The following is a 17,504-nucleotide window of genomic DNA, read 5'->3' on the forward strand; positions in this document are numbered from 1 at the left end:
GTGCGTGCATGTGTGTGTGTGTGTGTGTGTGTGTGTGTGTATCTGTAGGTAAGCCCTCTGTCATCTCTAACTTCCGTTTTCCTTTTAATATGGATATAGTCATCACACAGCTGTTGTCATAAAACTGAATTTAAACTGATTTAAAATCTCTTTATGAATCAAAATGACATTTTCAGGTTGTTTTTGTAAAGACTGAACCGCCCACTACTGCTGACTGAGACATCCATCTAATCTCTATTTTATGAACATGACATCCTCTGGCAAAATAAACAGTAAAGGTAAATGACAACAGCTGTTCACAGAAAAGTGTCCATCAGTGCCCATGATTCAACATGGCAGTGTTTCAGCTGACAGTATCATAGCACATCATGAGCACATGTCAGAGGTCAGCTGGGTCTCTGCTGTGAAAACACAGAGGGTACAAGCTCAGGATAAAGTGAATCTACACCTCAAATCATCCCCATGACTTCTCCAACAGGCAGCAGTGAACATTTAACAAAAGACAGGTTGCAGGTGTGAACATCTCTTTGTCTCTGATGGAGCTGACACACAGGTGGTTTCCCCATGAATAAACTATATCAAATATCTGCTTAACTCCTGCATCATTTCATGGCACAGAACACAGCCTATATTTAGGACTTTTAAAAACCGCAATCACAATGTTGATTGAGTGTTGAACTAAGCTGTCAGTCACAGTCTGGAGCAACCACAAACCAATCAGAGAAATTCAACAGCACAGTCTCCTCCCACTCATATTACATGCAGTACAGTATATTTTTGATTGATGATGCAGAAACATATGTAAAAGTTATAATATGTATCTTTTCCACATTGAAATGTCCATGACTGCATGACTAAACCTGTTATATATTTTTTGTGTTGTGTACTTACATTATTCCAAATGTTTCAGATCTAGTCTCAGACCTAGAGAAATACGTGAGTGTGTTATGTCTTTACGTTATGGTTTCCTGCCAGAAGCTTAAAATCCGTTTGTAATCCAGTTTTAAGCCACATTTTTAAGCTACACTTTTTACACCATGGTGGTTTACAATTATATATTTGAACCAGATGAAGGATTTTAGTCGTCGGACGTCTGGATCTGAAGTTATCAGAGAAACAAGCTGAGGAAATGTTAGACAGCTCAGCTCCCAGCTGCTGGAGACGTCCTGTCCTGTGTCACTGAACAGCTTTAGAGAATCATTGATTTTTAAAGTGAAACAGCTTTTTTCTGTGTTTCTAATCCCCTGGTGTGTTTGTTGTGGAGAGGAGGACACCTCTGTGGATTATTCAGCTGCTGGTAAAAACCTGCTGAACATCTGGTTCATAAATTATCAGAGAAACAATCCAAACAAAGGTTAGCATCAAACTCAGCTCCAACTCTACCCTGATGTCTCTGACCTCCGTAGAACATCGGTGAAACACTGGCTTTAAATATGAAACTGCTTTATTCAGTGTTTCTACTTATTATCACCTGCTCTTGAACCACTGACACTGAAGGAATCCAAACCAGGAGAAGCTGATAGCAATGGTTATGAAGACAACAACTCCCATGATCCCACGCTATTTCATGACATCACCCAACACCATCTTTTGGTTATTGTTTTGATTGAGAGACCCCTTGAGGTGGAAGCTACATACTGTTCATTTTTCTCTGCTTCACCATATTTTAAAGTTTAAGCTACTTGATGTAGCAGTTGGATGCAGATACAATATGAATATAAAGATAAATATAAAAATAAAAACCGACAGAAATTTAAGTTTTTGCATCAGATAGAAACACAAAAATATCAGCGTAGTTTGATACTTATATGGACATGTTGCATTTGACTTTGACAAGCATTGGAGCATAGAAGTGACTGGATTTCTACTTTAGCTTTTCTCAACTTTCTCAAGACAGACCCCCATGAAATTACCCTTTAAATAAGGGATTACTCACTGTGTGTGTGTGTGAATGTGTGTATGTGTGTGAATGTGTGTATGTGTGTGTGTGTGTGTGTGTGTGTGTGTGCGTGCATGTGTGTGCATGTGCATGCATGCGTGTGTGTGTGCGCGCCTGTGTGTGTTTGTGTGTGTTCATGCTGGTAATGTCCATGGTAAATTGATACCATTACTGTCTGGTTGTGAAAAAGGCATAACTAAAGACCATGCCTGTGTCCCACCTCTCACTGTTGACTTTCTGCTGCTTGTGCATGTGTATGTGTGTGTGGATGTGTGTGTGTGTGTATGTGAGATAGAGAGAAAGAGAGTGTGAGTGGCACGTGAATGTATCTAGACACCATATTGTTTTGCATGAGATCCCTCTTTCTTTCTTACTTTCTTTCTTTCTTACTTCATGTCTTTCTTTGTTTCTCCAACCCCCCCCACCCTCTCTCTCTCTCTCTCTCTCTCTCTCTCTCTCTCTCTCTCTCTCTCTCTCTCTCTCTCTCTCTCTCTCTCTCTCGCTCTCTCCTGGGTCTCAGACCTAGCCATGTATGACAGATATGGTCGATTGTGAGTAGATCAGAGCAGATCATTGAGGTGAATGGCTTCAATGAAACCTCTCATTCAGCTCTGGGTGGAAGCTTTCAAAGGAACCCTGATATGGAAGAAATGGGGATATCCTCCTGGCTGTTCCTTTATTCTCATGTGTGAGTCAGTGTGTGTGTGTGCACGTGCAGGCTGTTTTGCGAGGGCTGCTGACTTTAGTCCATGTGAAATTATCAAACAAAGCTGAAATAGGAAGTAGAGTGAATAGCACTCACGCTGGGCACCATGACCATAATCTTGTGTGTGTGCACGTGTGTGTCTTCATGCACATTCGCTGTATGAGAAAGAATGGCTGCTGGACACAGTTTTCAAACAGGAAATGAAAATGTTTTCATCCTCTCCTTTATGTGCACTTTTGAATTCAGCCTTTTGAAATGTTCTTCATTGATAACGGACACGTTGCTTGTAACATCAATGGTGATTTTTCTTTAAGACTGTCAGTCTGCTTGTAATATGAAAAGTGTTTGTTTTTCTCAGAATGGATATTTAAATGTCATTTCAGACTTTTGAATATCTGCACTGTGAAAATGAACGTTAAGTTCTGCCCACAACAAGATCATGTGGTCTTTTTTCCCCAGACTGACACTCCTGCTGCTGGAAGAGAAGAGAAGAGAAAAGAAAAGAAAAGAAAAGAAAAGAAAAAAAAGAAAAGAAAAGAAAAGAAAAGAAAAGAAAAGAAAAGAAAAAGAAAAATTAAAACATTTGAAATACATTTATTTTAATACAACCTTTTTAACATTTTGCCTCTTTCCTCATTAACTCACTGAGTAATCCACATAAGCCTTGTTGTATCTCAGCTAGGGTTTGGAGACAGGTTTGTGACAGACAGCCTACATTAAGAACTGGGGTCATAGGGTTTAATGACACAATGCTATTAGATGCATTGTGGGAAATGTAGGAAAAAGGGTTTTCGGAGCTTGACCTATACTTGGCACTAAAATTCAGGATATCTCAGCCTCTGCAGCTTTGATTGTGACAATTCTTTTTTCCAATCTGTCTCTCACAAGTCCTCTACATTTATGGTAGTAAGTTGTACACTGCAGGATTACCCCTTTGATGATGTATAGATAGATATAGACGTTTTTCTACTGTGACATTTTGTCATTTCACAGTTGGAAAAGCACACGTGTAAATAATAAAGTGACTGATGGCTGAATTCCATTTAGCTGATACACTTTCAGGGTCCTGGTATTGTTCATGCTGGCTCACTGTCATGGTTTACTGGGTCACTTTAATAGATCAGAGGCGTCATTAATGTCATTAGTAACACCTGTGCTCCTCTCACTATGACAAGTCAAAAACTGTCTGCTGTGAAATATCCTAGTGATCCATTTCACCACAAACAGATGTCACAGGTGCTACGGAGAAATGACTCGTTGAGTTTACTTTGATGGTTAGCTTTTAATAACCGTTGTTCCTTTATCTTTAACTCTACGATGCGTAAACCTGATCCCCTGTCAGTGGATATGTTCAGTGTGGGTCATGTCCAATGATGAAAAGAAATACCATGAAAGTTCCCTCTGAAGCCAGGCACTACAGGAGGTTTGGGCTGATTTATCCCTGATTCACGCCTCCTGACAATCAGAGGACAAATTTGGTCCTGCATCCTGGTCTGTATGTTCAGCCCAGATTATCTGATAATGTGAGGGGTTCACGGATCCAGTCTCCAGAACTGCTCACAGACTCATCAAGGCCACACCATTAATATCAAACATGTTTGATACACACAAGCAACAGTAAACAGTCTAGCCCTTGAGGCTAGCATTAGGGACTGTTGACAGATATTAAAAATAGTCTCCATCTCATTTACATCTGCTTCTGAGATCACATGCAGTGGTGCATTGCTCCTTTATTGCTCCTTCTGGCACGATAATCTAATATCCTGTAGTGTGTGGTGCGCCATTATTTTCTAATCTTGTAGTGTAGAGCGAGATTAGAAATCTCAAACTCTTAGAAGTTCCATGTTTTTACTACAGATGTGTTTGAGAAATAAACATTGAAAACATTTCCTGTGTTTTATGTTTTACAAAATAAATGTTTAAAAAAGAAAAACCCTTTTTAATACAGAGATATTGTTTTCCTTACACACTGAATCAGACTATGAAATGTTAATGTTAATAGGGGATGTCGCCCTTTTGCCAAACATGCATCATCTGCTGATGGGGGTCTACTGAGTGTATCAGGAGCCCTTTATATTTTCTTGCTCCTGCCCCTCAGACAGCCTGAGTCTGCCACTGCCCTCAACAGAAACCAAGAGATGTGGTGTGAAAGGTAGATTTTTACTTTTTCCTACTCCCATAGCAGAACTCCTGCCAGTTAGATTATATGAGCAACAGGTCCCTGACTGGGTCGGGTCTGACTGGATTAGCTGTTTCCTGCCCCCACACAATGGAGTCCACCAGGGAACCAGATCAAACCACAAGTACGCATATACATGTGTAGTCGGTGCATATCATAACATGTGCCTGTGTGTTTGTGTGTCTGCATGCAGGTAGCAAAGAGACAGGCTAAAGGGCCGAAAGCCAACAAAGAGCATGAAGAGAGAAGCAGCAGGAAGCTGATTAGTCACTTTATCCCTCTGCCCTCTCTTTCTCTCTCTCTCTCTTTCTCTCTCTCTCTCTCTCTCTCTCTCTCTCTCTCTCTCTCTCTGCTCAAGGAGACAGCTGGATCAAGGGAGAGAGCTGAGGTTAAAATCAAAGGTTGAACCAGGGATTAGTCCTGAGAGGAGAGGGGTGGGAGGTAGGTAGAAATTTTAGACAGAGGTTCAGGATTAAAGAGCTACAGAGGGAGAAGAAGACAAAGGTAAACATTACCCTTAGTACTGTTTGTTCCTCTTGGGTAGTGATTGTTTCTTTCTTTCAAATCTAATGTCTTAGTTAAGAATAAATAAATAAAAGAAAATACTGAAACCAATATGGCAACGGAAATGTTTTTGTTTTTTTGTGTTTTCATTTTGGGTGAACCAACAGAGATGACAGCGGAGGAAATCGTTGTGGCAGCAAAAGAACCTTTGAGGATAGTATCATGAAAAAACTGGCAGGTTTTGACCGTCTGATTTACATATTATTTTTCCAAATACTGAGACTTGGGAACATAACTATCAAACCTAAATGATCAAATTCAAAAATAGAAATAACAATAAAACATGATTCAAATGAATCACATACTTGTACTTAGGTAATGTTGCATTATGTATGTTTTATTTATAATGTACAGTATTAGCTTCTTTTATTGTTTTTTCAGTTGTGAGGGGTTAACATTCAAATTATTTATTATTTATTAAGTATTTTAATTGTTTAATAATTTTCCAAATGTAAACAAAGGTTTTGGTGTTGGTCTTGTTTTCTTGTTGTTGAGTCCTAGTCAAGTCCACATGTTCTGCTTTTGGTTGTTTGGTTTTGGTTGTCTGCTAATAGATTGGTAACAACTGTGGAAAAATACTCAAAGTGCTCACATACGCCAGGAAGTATTGGCTAGAGAAAGCTAAATGTTTTTGTATTCCACATTATGCTGTCACATCAGCAAAATATAAATATAGAATCCTAACAGACAAAAAATTCTTCCTGTTTTCTGTGATTTTCCCCTCTTTTTTTCTTGTTGTCAGGGGTTTGATGTTAAACAGTGACATTGTTGAGCAACTAGGCACATCCCTAAAAATCTGAGATCCTCTGAACTGAAACACTGGGAGGCGGAGCAAAGAAATCATGTAAAAAAAAAACAAAAAAAACAAAACAAAACAGACAAAGCAGACAAAGACAAGACACAGGCAACACTGAGCTGGGTTAGCAATATTGGCAGGAAGTGGGCGGAGCTAATGGGGCTAATTAGCTAACTCAGGGACCCAGGTATATAAACGATCGCAGTAGTCAGTTCTGTCAACACTGTTGTAGACATTGTTAAGAAGTGTTAAGCCAACGACTTCTACATTGTTTCCTTTTGGACCAACCACTAAAAACAGAACTCCTGAACAAACGTTGAACGCTCACTGGGCCTCTTCTTCATGCTGCTGCTGCTGACTTGAGGTAAACAACCTACTGCTCTCCTTTGTTTCCATACAATTCACTAATTGTGGCTGTAGTCTAGATACAAATAAAGAGCCATCTTCCCATAGTCATCACAACAGACTGTTGCTAATGGCAACACACAACCAGAACCAGTTCTGACACAAGTTTGAATGAGGCCTGTAGCCTAATCTGCCTTTTTCACAGCAGACGTTATGACATGTCGGAGCAGGGAAAGGGCGGCACGGTGGTACAGTGGTTAGCACTGTAACATCAAGAAGTTCTGGGTTCGAACTGCGGACGTGGAGCCTTTCTGTGTGGAGTCTGCATCTCCCTGCGCCTGTGTGGGTTCCCTCCGGGTACTCCGGCTTCCTCCCACAGTCCAAAGACATGCACATTAGGTCAATTGGCGACCATAAAAAAAACAAAAAGTTCCCATAGGTGTGAATGTGAGTGTGAGTGGCTGTTTATCCCTACAGGTCAGTCCTGTGATAGACTGGAGACCTGTCCAGGGGGGTGTAATTAATTACATTTACAATGGTAACATGTCATTTAGTTCCAGGGCCTGTGTCCCAGTTCAGGGTCGGCATCCTTTTGAGTGGCACGACTGGCCTGCAGCATTTTGGATGCTCCTTCCTGCCTCTCCTGGGCAATGAAGATACACCAGTAGGTGGATCTTTCATCGAGAAAACCGATCCCAAGATTTATTGCACGCAAGCAATAAAAATTATTTGCCATCAAACAACGCCGACAGAGAGCCTGACGATTACACTGTTGAATGTAACTATTGCGTTTCAGCTCAGATCAACAGCAAACCAAGGGCCTGAACACCTTAAGTTTTTGTAAAAAAAAAAAAAACAGTTACGTGTTGTCACGGTTGCTAGGTGACAGGAGCGGTGCTCTGTGACGCAACAATAATGGCAGGCACAGCTGGTGGCGCAAAGCTGAAATCCTCCATGGGCCAGTCTGTGTGATTTCGGCCTCTGCCATCGCGGTCTGCGGAGGCGTGGCCTTTAGCTATCACAGGCCACAAAGGCCGAGCCGAGTGGCGCTCTGAAGGATGCATGAAGGATGAGACGCGGCGCAGCTCATATTGTGCTCACTCCACTTGTGCTTTTCCTAAAATATCTGTTGTGAGAAAGGCTCATCAGTGCACAAATGGAAGAGTGTAGTTTTAGCTAGTTCACAATTCAACAAAATTCTCATCAGATTTCAGGTTCATGTGTCGCGTCAGAGGCAAAGAGAACTGCATTTGGACATTATCAAGGTCTTAGTGGCTTTGCTCCACACTTTAGCAGAGGTGGAGAAGTTAACCGGACGTTCATTTGACCAAACCCAGAGCCGACTCACAGCAGAGGCAGCGTGGGCTGGTAGCCAGGGAGCAGAATGTCAAGGTGGAACCGAGAGCAGAATATGCTTCTAATGCCACATAGTAGTGCTACATTATCTGCAGTACAATGACACAAAGGACTTAAACGCACAGTATGTATCTTCTGCCGCCAGGAGTCGACGCCGTGAAGTAGCGTGGGATCATGGAAGTACTTGTCTTCACCTCCTCTCTATAACAAACAGACCTGGTAATTAAAAGCAGTAGAGACACTGAAAAACACAGTTTTGTGTTAAAAATCTGTGAATCACCAACGCTGTTCAGCAGACACAGGATGTCTTATAGGGGCTGGGAGCTGAGCTGCCTAACATTTACTTAGCTTCTAATGTCTGATGACTAAAAACAAAGTTGGGGGGGGGGGGGGGGGGGGCACAGAATACTAATCTCGCATAGGACACCAAAAAGGCTAGATGGTGTAACAAACCAGTTAATCTAATCTAGTCATGTCTAGTCCAGTGAGTGTTTGTATAAACCTCAGCTTTGTGTTTCTTGCTTGTGGTGTAAGTCTGTTTTCGAACAGGAAGAAGAACCTAAATATATCAGGTTACGGATGAGACAAACAGCAATGATAGAGTGGTCTTTAAAGAAACTGCTACCTCCATAAACTAAATAAACATGAGGAAATGATTGTGTTGTGCTGATTCAATTGGTCAGTAAATTGTGTTTTATGCATTACTTTATTTTTATGCTTAATTTTGTGAGTATAGGCTACTTCTCAAATTCTAATAAAGTAGTCCGACCTTTAAATTGGTTAAATCTTTAAATCTCTTAACATCTATTCTATTGACGCAACAGATTAATTAATAAATCAAAGTCTTGTGAATTTTATGGCATGTTTTTTCTTTTACTCAATATGAGTTTTGCACGTCTGTTTTATCCAAAGCTTGTCTGTCAGTTCTGGCTGGAACTTGGGATTAAGGTTTTTCCCAGACTGTTGCTTTATAAAGGGAAGAAGAATTGATCTATACAACCGACAGAGAGATGAATTATTCTGTGACTTTTTTGTTGCCAGCAGGATGATATCATGTCTGTTGGTGATCACCATCATTAGATATGGCTAAATTGTTGTTGTTGTTGTTTTTTTTTTAATTGTTTTTCATTTAATATCTACTCGTAAACTCTGTTTTGTGCATTTTTTTCAGTTATCATTATTGTTTCTACTTTACTAGTTGGCCTCTATCTTGAAGTCTGCAAACATTTCCACTAACAGTTAGTGTTACAATTGTTGGTTGCAGTATCTATGATTCTTCCCATTTATTCTTATATTTAGTTTATATTAATGTAGTTTTCTATGTATTTAATAATCGATTTTCCCACAGAGATAATTTGATCAGTCTTTGTTCTGAACATTTTTCCAATGAAAGCTGATGAACTTGTGTTTTGAACTTAATCCGGTATTGAATGTGAAAAGGATTATTTTCACTGAATCTCACATGAATTATTACTTATAAGACAGAGTCTCTGAGGCAAAGTAGTTTTGTATTTGTTCAATGTGGAGTTCCAATGATGGGGAGATGTAACTGTGTCACGCTGTGTGGAAATGCCATCACATAAACGAGTTCAATCTGTGGATAAACAGCGGTACGCATGAGTGTACTGCAACAGAATCTCTCTGTCTGCTGATCCGTGTGAGAACGCTTGTCCCTCAGCATATGCATATATAAGCCTACTATACACTTTCAATTACAACACTGTTCCTGTTCTGTCTCTCTCTCTCTCTCTCTCTCGCACACACACACACACACACACACACACACACACACACACACACACACACACACACACACAGGGACACTGGAAAAGCCTGGAGAGTCCCTTTTTCCCTGTTATGCAAATAACATCAGCCCTTAAAACGGTTTGAGTGAGAATTAAACGTGAATTAAATGAGGCTTGGCTCTTTTTTCTCCATTCTATCTGAATAAGGCAAAGTCCCGTCACCATGGGAGATCCCCACGCCGTTGCCATGCCTGTTATGGGATTGACAAGATGAGAAGTGACATAAATACCATGGCTGGCATTCAATCCAATTATGTGGCGTGGCACGCCTCAATACCTGCTAGCCATGCAGTGCTGCGCTGGCGTCCTTGTATTCAGCCCACCTCAGAAATAAGACTGGCCGTATTCATCTTTAAGCCTAGTGCTAACCTTGGTCTCGTCACCTCAGCTAGCTCAGAGTCTCTGCCCTCAACCCTGCACTGAACCCATCAGCCCGGCTTAATGCAGGCCTTTGGACAAGGTGCTTCCCCTGGCTCTCTGTACACCCCCAGGCTGAAACAAAATTCCCTCTAAAAAGAACTGACTCAAAACACCCACTCCAGCAGTAGAAATGAGTAGATACTTTTATAATAATATACACACAGCAGTGAGACAGGAAGTTAATATGTAGAATGATGTTTCCACGAGTGACTGAGTCAACACACACATTTTACATGCAGAGACATCCCTCATTAAACCAGGTTTAGGCCCATTGAGGAGGATTTAAGTTTCACCATTTATGTTGAAGGGAGGAACAGTGGTGTGATGGAATGATATAATTAGAATTAGAATATAATAATCTATTTTGAACTGGATTAGCTTTGACTACATTTAGGCCCAGAAATCTAATCTAGTCTTAATAGAGGCAGGAACTCTGACGCCTCTTCTGAGCCTCTGCTCAGCTTCTGTGACTCAATCAATCTCTCATTGAGTAAATAAATAAATACATTTTTTGTAGAACAAATATATAGCATATTTTTTCAACTGCTGTGGAAACACAGAGTCACTAAGTGCTGTGGAGGCTGAATCTGAATGAATTTGTGCAGTGATTACTCATGGTCCACACCATGTACCGTGGTTTCCTGTGGTTCTTAAATGACGCTTAGTCCAAAGCTCCATCTGAATAGCACAAGAAAAAAAACAGAGGTACGTACACTGAGGCAACAGGTTGGTGTGAGGCACTGGGTCACTTTCTCTTTCCCCGCTCCGCTGACAAAACCAAAACGTAAACTAGACTTGACAACCAAATCGGTCTCCCTCCCCTCTTCCCCAGCACTGCTTGGCTTGTGTTTGGGCCCCAGAGCTCATTTTAACCACAGGCATTTACAAGCTCCCCTCTAAACAACCTGCCAGGTGCTTAAAGCCTCCCGCTGCAGAGCTGCAGAACGTTATGAGACTCCAGGAGCAGAATGGGCTGTGAATGTAAGAATGAAAGCTCTTATAATGGGACAGATTGTTAGCACAGCCATGAGTTGCTTTGAGCTCCCATGACCAATCCTACAACTAATGAGCATTCAATGAGAGTGCTCTATGTCACAAGTGTCCCAAGGCTCTGATGGGGGCACTGAGGCAACCAATTTCTCATATTTGTCAGCAACACGGGCTAATCGCTAATGGCATTGTGAGGCAATGCTTTGAGCTAAATGCTAATGTCGTCATGCTAACATGCTCACAATAACAATGCTAACATGCTGATAATCGGTTCACCATCTTAGTTTAGCATTTGCTAATTGGAAATAAACACAAAGTACAGCTGAGGCTGATGGATTGTCATTAGTTTTGCAGGTATGTGCAATTTTGACCTGATGTCAGGGGATCACTACGGTGGCCCTAAGGGGGCCAAAACACAAGGCAACAACATTTCACAAAACAAAACATTTAAGAAAACATGACATATTTCATCTGATCCCACCTTCCCTTGTCACCTCTTATTTTATTTCCTTGTAGCTTTGGTTTGGTCTCCACTAACTCCTGAGAAAAATGTCAACAAGGTGGATGAGAGCATTGAAAGTGAACCATAACGGCCATAAAACCAAAACAATAAGGAAGACATGAAAATGCTGACTTTATTACATGTAGATATTTGATTCACTGTTAAATTCTCAATTAATCAATCACCTTTAGTCTGTTTTCTTTATAGTAAAATGTCTTGACTGCAATAACTTCACAAGAGAATTCTTGAAATCAACAAAACGTTATTCCATCACAGTAAAATAATTCAATGTTATAACCTAATCCTTCACAGGATGGCAGTCCAATAGACTTCTTATGTTCTCTGCTGTGTTAAAGTTTATGCATAACTCAAGCAGACCACAGCCCATCGTCTGACATTTTGTGTATGGGGTGAGAGCGCATTATGGTTTGGTACTAGTCATTCTGTGATGTCACCCACAGGTTTCTAAAGAGTGGTTTTGAAGCTCAGAGAGGGCTGCTCCAGTGTCACCATCTTGGCAGTACATGACTCCGCAAACTCCCAGCTAAAACAAAAATGGGAAAGAGAAGAGGCGCCTATCAAGCCAAGACTTCGGTGCATGCTTGCTTGTGGCAATCATACGCTCACCGGCCTGTCACTCAAATAACACGCCCTCAATTATGCAGAACTTTAAGCAATTTAAACAAGTGAGTTATGTAAAAATTCACCTCTTGTACAGTTGCCATTAAGGAAGAAATTAGCTTTAGAGACCAAAACAGTTTTTTGTACCAAGCTGTTTATTTCTGCTGTAAAGTTGGACATTTTAACATGGGAGTCTATGGGAATTGACTCACAATTGGATCTAGACTCTAGTGGTCATCAGGGGAACTGCAGTTTTTGGTACCTCAGTGTTGGCTTCATTTTTCAGCATCGGAGGGTGCTGCTTGATTAAACGACACCACAATCTTTCCCTAACTTTAGCATTTTGTTGGCTAAACCTAACCACTTGGATGCAAACCGGGATCTCTGGTGTGACAGTCATGTAGTCATGTGCTTGTACGTCTGCCATTAACTCCAACAACCACCTGGTGGCTCAGCTGCTATTAATAAATGTAGCTTCATTCATGCAAAAATGACATTGCCTCTGCAGGTTAAAAAATGACGCTAAAGGGGAACCCAGTGGACGCTGTCATGCAAGAGCCTATAAATTACAAAGTTTTATGTAGCATGCTAGTTAACCAGATATACAAGCTATGAAGCATCTGTAGCTGGTAGAAAGGTTAAAAAAAAAAACAGGGTTACATAATCTAAAGCTAACTAGCTAACTCATTTTTTATAGGTTTTGAAAAGGGAATGTAAAACACGTTGAATGAATTAGTTTAATTTAAACTTAAATATATAAAATAATAAAAGCTAGCATACTGCTAACTCTTTGAGCAATTTGATTAATACAACTACAGAAATGCTAGAAATAATAAACACAAACTTATATTCCATCTTTTTTTGAATAAGTTGGAAGTGAATCATATCTACACATTACATCTGAAATCATTATGACATTATTTCAGGGGAATCAAGAAATCATTTTCTTAACTTATGTCAGCTCAATGAAAAATATGGAAAATATTCTCATGAACTTTGATGCTTCAGAAACTGGATGAGTGATATTCACGGTTTGATGATGCCACTGACATTAATTAAACATGACAAAACTACAGTGAGTCTAAATGTAAAATTTCACAGGGTGTCATTCAGTAATTATTGTTCTGCATTTTCTTTTCCAGTGCAGAAAAAGTACATTGAGGGACCAGGTTCAACACACACTCCCTCTCTCTGTAAGGAGCTTTATCCCAGGGCTTGTGTCTCTTTCTCCCTCAACAGAGAGAGGTGATGTTTAATGGAAAGTTAATATGGCTTTAATGCTTGTCGCTTCACTCCGACACTGAAGGCCCCACTAATCCACTCTGTTCCACAGTGCCTGGAAACAGATGCTCCAGCCGAGAGACACCGAGAGAGACAGAGAGAGTGAGAGAGTGGGCGCAATGCAGAGAGAGAGAGAGAGGCAGAGTTGACACTATTGGCTATTGATTTACTGAGATAGGTACTGAATGTGAACAAAGTATTTTCACAGTCACACTGACACCTTTTCCCAATAAGCTCTGATCACTCTAATATGCAATCTCCCTCCTCTCCATTGTGAACATGTGAGTTTTCATTTGGTAAATTGTGGCTGACAGCGGACACAACAAGTTGTGAGGGAGGAGCCCAGAGTGTTAGCTTAACAGGCTAGTAGCTTTACTGTGGTGCTGATGTGCCTACAAATACTGAATTTATTCATTCACATTTAATATGAAGGAATTGATTCACACTTTATTACTAATCAAATATTAACTCATTTGAGCTCGCTGATATGAAATGATTTGCTTTCATTGCTATGAAAAATGTATATGTGCCAAGACGTTACTAATTTGAAGTTTGATTTATTAATTTATACATACTTTCATGTGTTTTTTCCCCTTCATGACGCCTTCAATGCTTCTTAATTAACAACTATGTCGTAAGTAAAACAACAGTAGCTGTATGATGATGACAAAGTTTCATGTAGCATGCTAGCTAAACCAAATATACAAGCTAGGTTGAAGCAGCTCGTACAAAGGTAAAATTTTCTCCTGGTTACATATCTAAAGATAACTGATAGCAGTCATATTTTATAGGATTTGAAAAGGGAATGTAAAACAAATGTATTTATTTATTTATTTGAACTTAAATATATAATATAATAAAAGCTAGGATACTGCTTACTCTTGGTGGATTAACACAACTACAGATGCTAGAAATAACATACAGAAACTTATATTCCATCTTTTTTGAAATAAATGTTTGCTAAGACAAATTTATATAATACTAGTAATTACCCAAAATGCAAAGTTTTTCTTTCAACCCAGGTTTCTGTCTGATTTTTTTCAGCCTTTACATTTGATATTTCTTGAACAGTATAATCACAGACATTTTAACGCTGCTTAGTCATATTGTTGGTGTCAATGTTTAATGTTAATGGGAAACACTGGCAGTGGTTCTGTTGCCTACATGAAAGACAGATGGAGAGAAACAACTTTAACATAAATACATCTTCATACAGCTACAGCAGCTTCATGTGAGACATTTGTCAGCATCATTTTGAAAAGACTTCAATGTCTACTGATATCCATCTCTCATGCTTTCATTAGATAGTAGTAGCAGTTCATGTATTGTCATTTTATGAGATGGTTTGTTTTGGTAAATGTTCGTTAAGACTCGGAGGCTTAGTGCTGTGACATGAGTCTTAACTAGTTATTACTTCTCAATAGACACAGACTTAGTTGTTTTCCCTCTTTGTATGTGTAATCAATTCAGGGAGTTAGGTGGGGAGGGTTGATATTGTAAGACTTCAAGAGGCTAATAGCTTTAAAATGAGTCTTAACTGGTTTAATTCACCAACAGCTGTTGTGCTGGTTAAGAGTTGAGCAGCAGGCCGGTCTGTCTGTCAGATCAGGAGGAGAAATTAGTTCTGCTGATTCCCATATTCCCTCCCAGAGAACCATCTGCTCCACTTCAATACAATAGAGGGATTTTCTGGAGGAATAAAATGCTTTGAACGCAACAATTTCTCTCTCTCTCTCTCTCTCTCTTTGAGAGGGGTTTTGGTTAAGGTGTCATATTTCCCAGCGGAGCTGCCACTCAGCAAATCCGCTGCTCGTATAATGATTGGTTCCTTTTGTTGACGAGCCGATCATTTCATCATGATGACTTCAAAATAGGTTCAGAAGGAGAATAGTTTACAACATTATACCAAAATGAGGTGCATTTAAATTCAGATAGATTTGGGCCACGCTGTGATAAAAGCAGTTGCTCGGTTCAGTTAAGTAAAATTACTTGAAAATGAGAAGAACTGTTCAATATGGCTTCAGGCCTTAAGACGTGCTGTTGGAGCCTGTGGCCACCAGAGGAACCACACATGGATGAATCATACTGGATATGTTCCTTTCATTTTTATCTAGGTATACAGAGTAAATTAGGATTTTTTAGTTATTACATTTTAACTAAGTTCTTTTAATTTGCACAGCAATCCACAACCATTTTATATTGAGGAATAGTTGTTCCCTTTATATTCTTGTATGATCTCTTCCCCTTGTTCTATAATAACTACATTCTATCAAACATGTAAAGAAGTTGTTTTTGTCACTGATTGTTATCGACACTTTTCCATATTGTCAATTTTATTTTAAAGTTGTTTCAATTATTTGGGGGCATTAAAAAGGTTTGTTTACTAGTTTATTGTTCAAGCAAAAACAGATCCATGTAAAACATCTCTTTCAAACCAGTTTTTGAAAGGACTATTTCTTCACTACAGGTTCCAGTGAAAATTGTTTACATGTAAGTTTTTAAAAAAATATAATTTCATTCAAGGCAGGGAGCTCCAATGATACCACAAATTACTGTCCTATATAAGCTCCTCTGGTTGTAACTTCAGTGGCACTAGAAATATAAAGCAGACTTGTGAGCAGAAAAGTCGGTCAGGAAACACTGATATTTGAAGTCGGCCTGCGCTCAGTGTCAGCGAATATGGAGCAGCGTGCTGTGAGCAACAGCCTGGACATCGGTGGACGTTTGCAGGAAAAGTCAAGGTAAGAACAAAAGGTTCTTTAACGGGTTTGTCGAAGATGTATTCATTTATTCCTGTATCACACATCTTTGGTCACAAATGAACCAGTCACGGAACACGATATCAGTGAAGCTGGAGAAATGAACCATTAACCATTACAATCAAAAGAACATTCCAGTGGAAGCCCAGCATTCATGTTAAATGATGTTTTGACCTGTCAGCGGGCCCCGCGGTGGGGATCAGGCCGGGCCGTCTGCTGGGCGAGAAATGATGCTTGTTCAGAGAAATATAGGCGACATGTTAGGTGAACATAGAGGGGGAGAGCAGCACAAGCTCAAATGCCATTAGTCACAGGTCTTATCGCTCACCCTCAGGGACTTACATCTCGCACCCTAAAGTCCCAGACCAAATCTTCTTTAGACGTTCCTTTGTTCATCTCTCCCCTCTGTCTTTCTGAAGTCCACCCACTGCAGTTCATAATCGTCCCTGTTGTCAGAGCACCACGACAGTGACAACCTGGTTATTTAAAAAATTAACATTTTTGTCCCAAACAAGGCCATGAGAGCAAACTTAATAAAAGCCATGCAAATAAATACTAGTTTGTTTTTCAGAAAAGGTCAAAGGTGAGTATACGTTACAAAAACACTGAGCCTTAGCTAATATTTACAGCATTATATAAGTTTTCCATCAATTAGGTTAGCCTATTTATTTTAGTTATAGTTATGAATATAGTTTATTTTTGCTAATTAACTGTTAAATGCTAATTAGGTTAAGGTAAGCGTTATGACAGCTCATGGAAATTCTCCTCCTGGCGCAAATGTGGGGTTTACACAGCATTCATTTTCATGGAGTTTAGATGACTATTTACTGCAGTGTGCTGTAGGTAGATAATGTGGGGACAACATATTAATAGCTTTAAAAACCTGTTCTGACTACTTTAAATGTTCACTGCAGCAAAAAGTTCTTAAAGTCAAATATAACTGACAGTAGTGAGCGAGCAGTCGCCTACTGTCATCATTTAGATGATTTCCTGGTGGTCACAGGCAGAGGGGGTTGTGTGTTTCTAAACTACTAAACTCAGTCAAATCAACAGCGGGCGCACAGACAACCACCATGATCAAAGGCAATGAGAACAAAGCTTTAAAGCAAAGACTTTAAGTCTCTCTGTTTAAATCACTTTAAGCAGAAAGACCTCCTGTTTCCTCAACTTGTAGACTGAGTGACAACTGGTGACATCACAAGATGATGAGGATGATGATGATGATGATGATGATGATGATG

Source organism: Seriola dumerili, unplaced genomic scaffold (genome assembly GCF_002260705.1).
Source record: "Seriola dumerili isolate Sdu_G_001 unplaced genomic scaffold, Sdu_1.0 BDQW01000242.1, whole genome shotgun sequence".
Taxonomy (NCBI): Eukaryota; Metazoa; Chordata; class Actinopteri; order Carangiformes; family Carangidae; genus Seriola; species Seriola dumerili.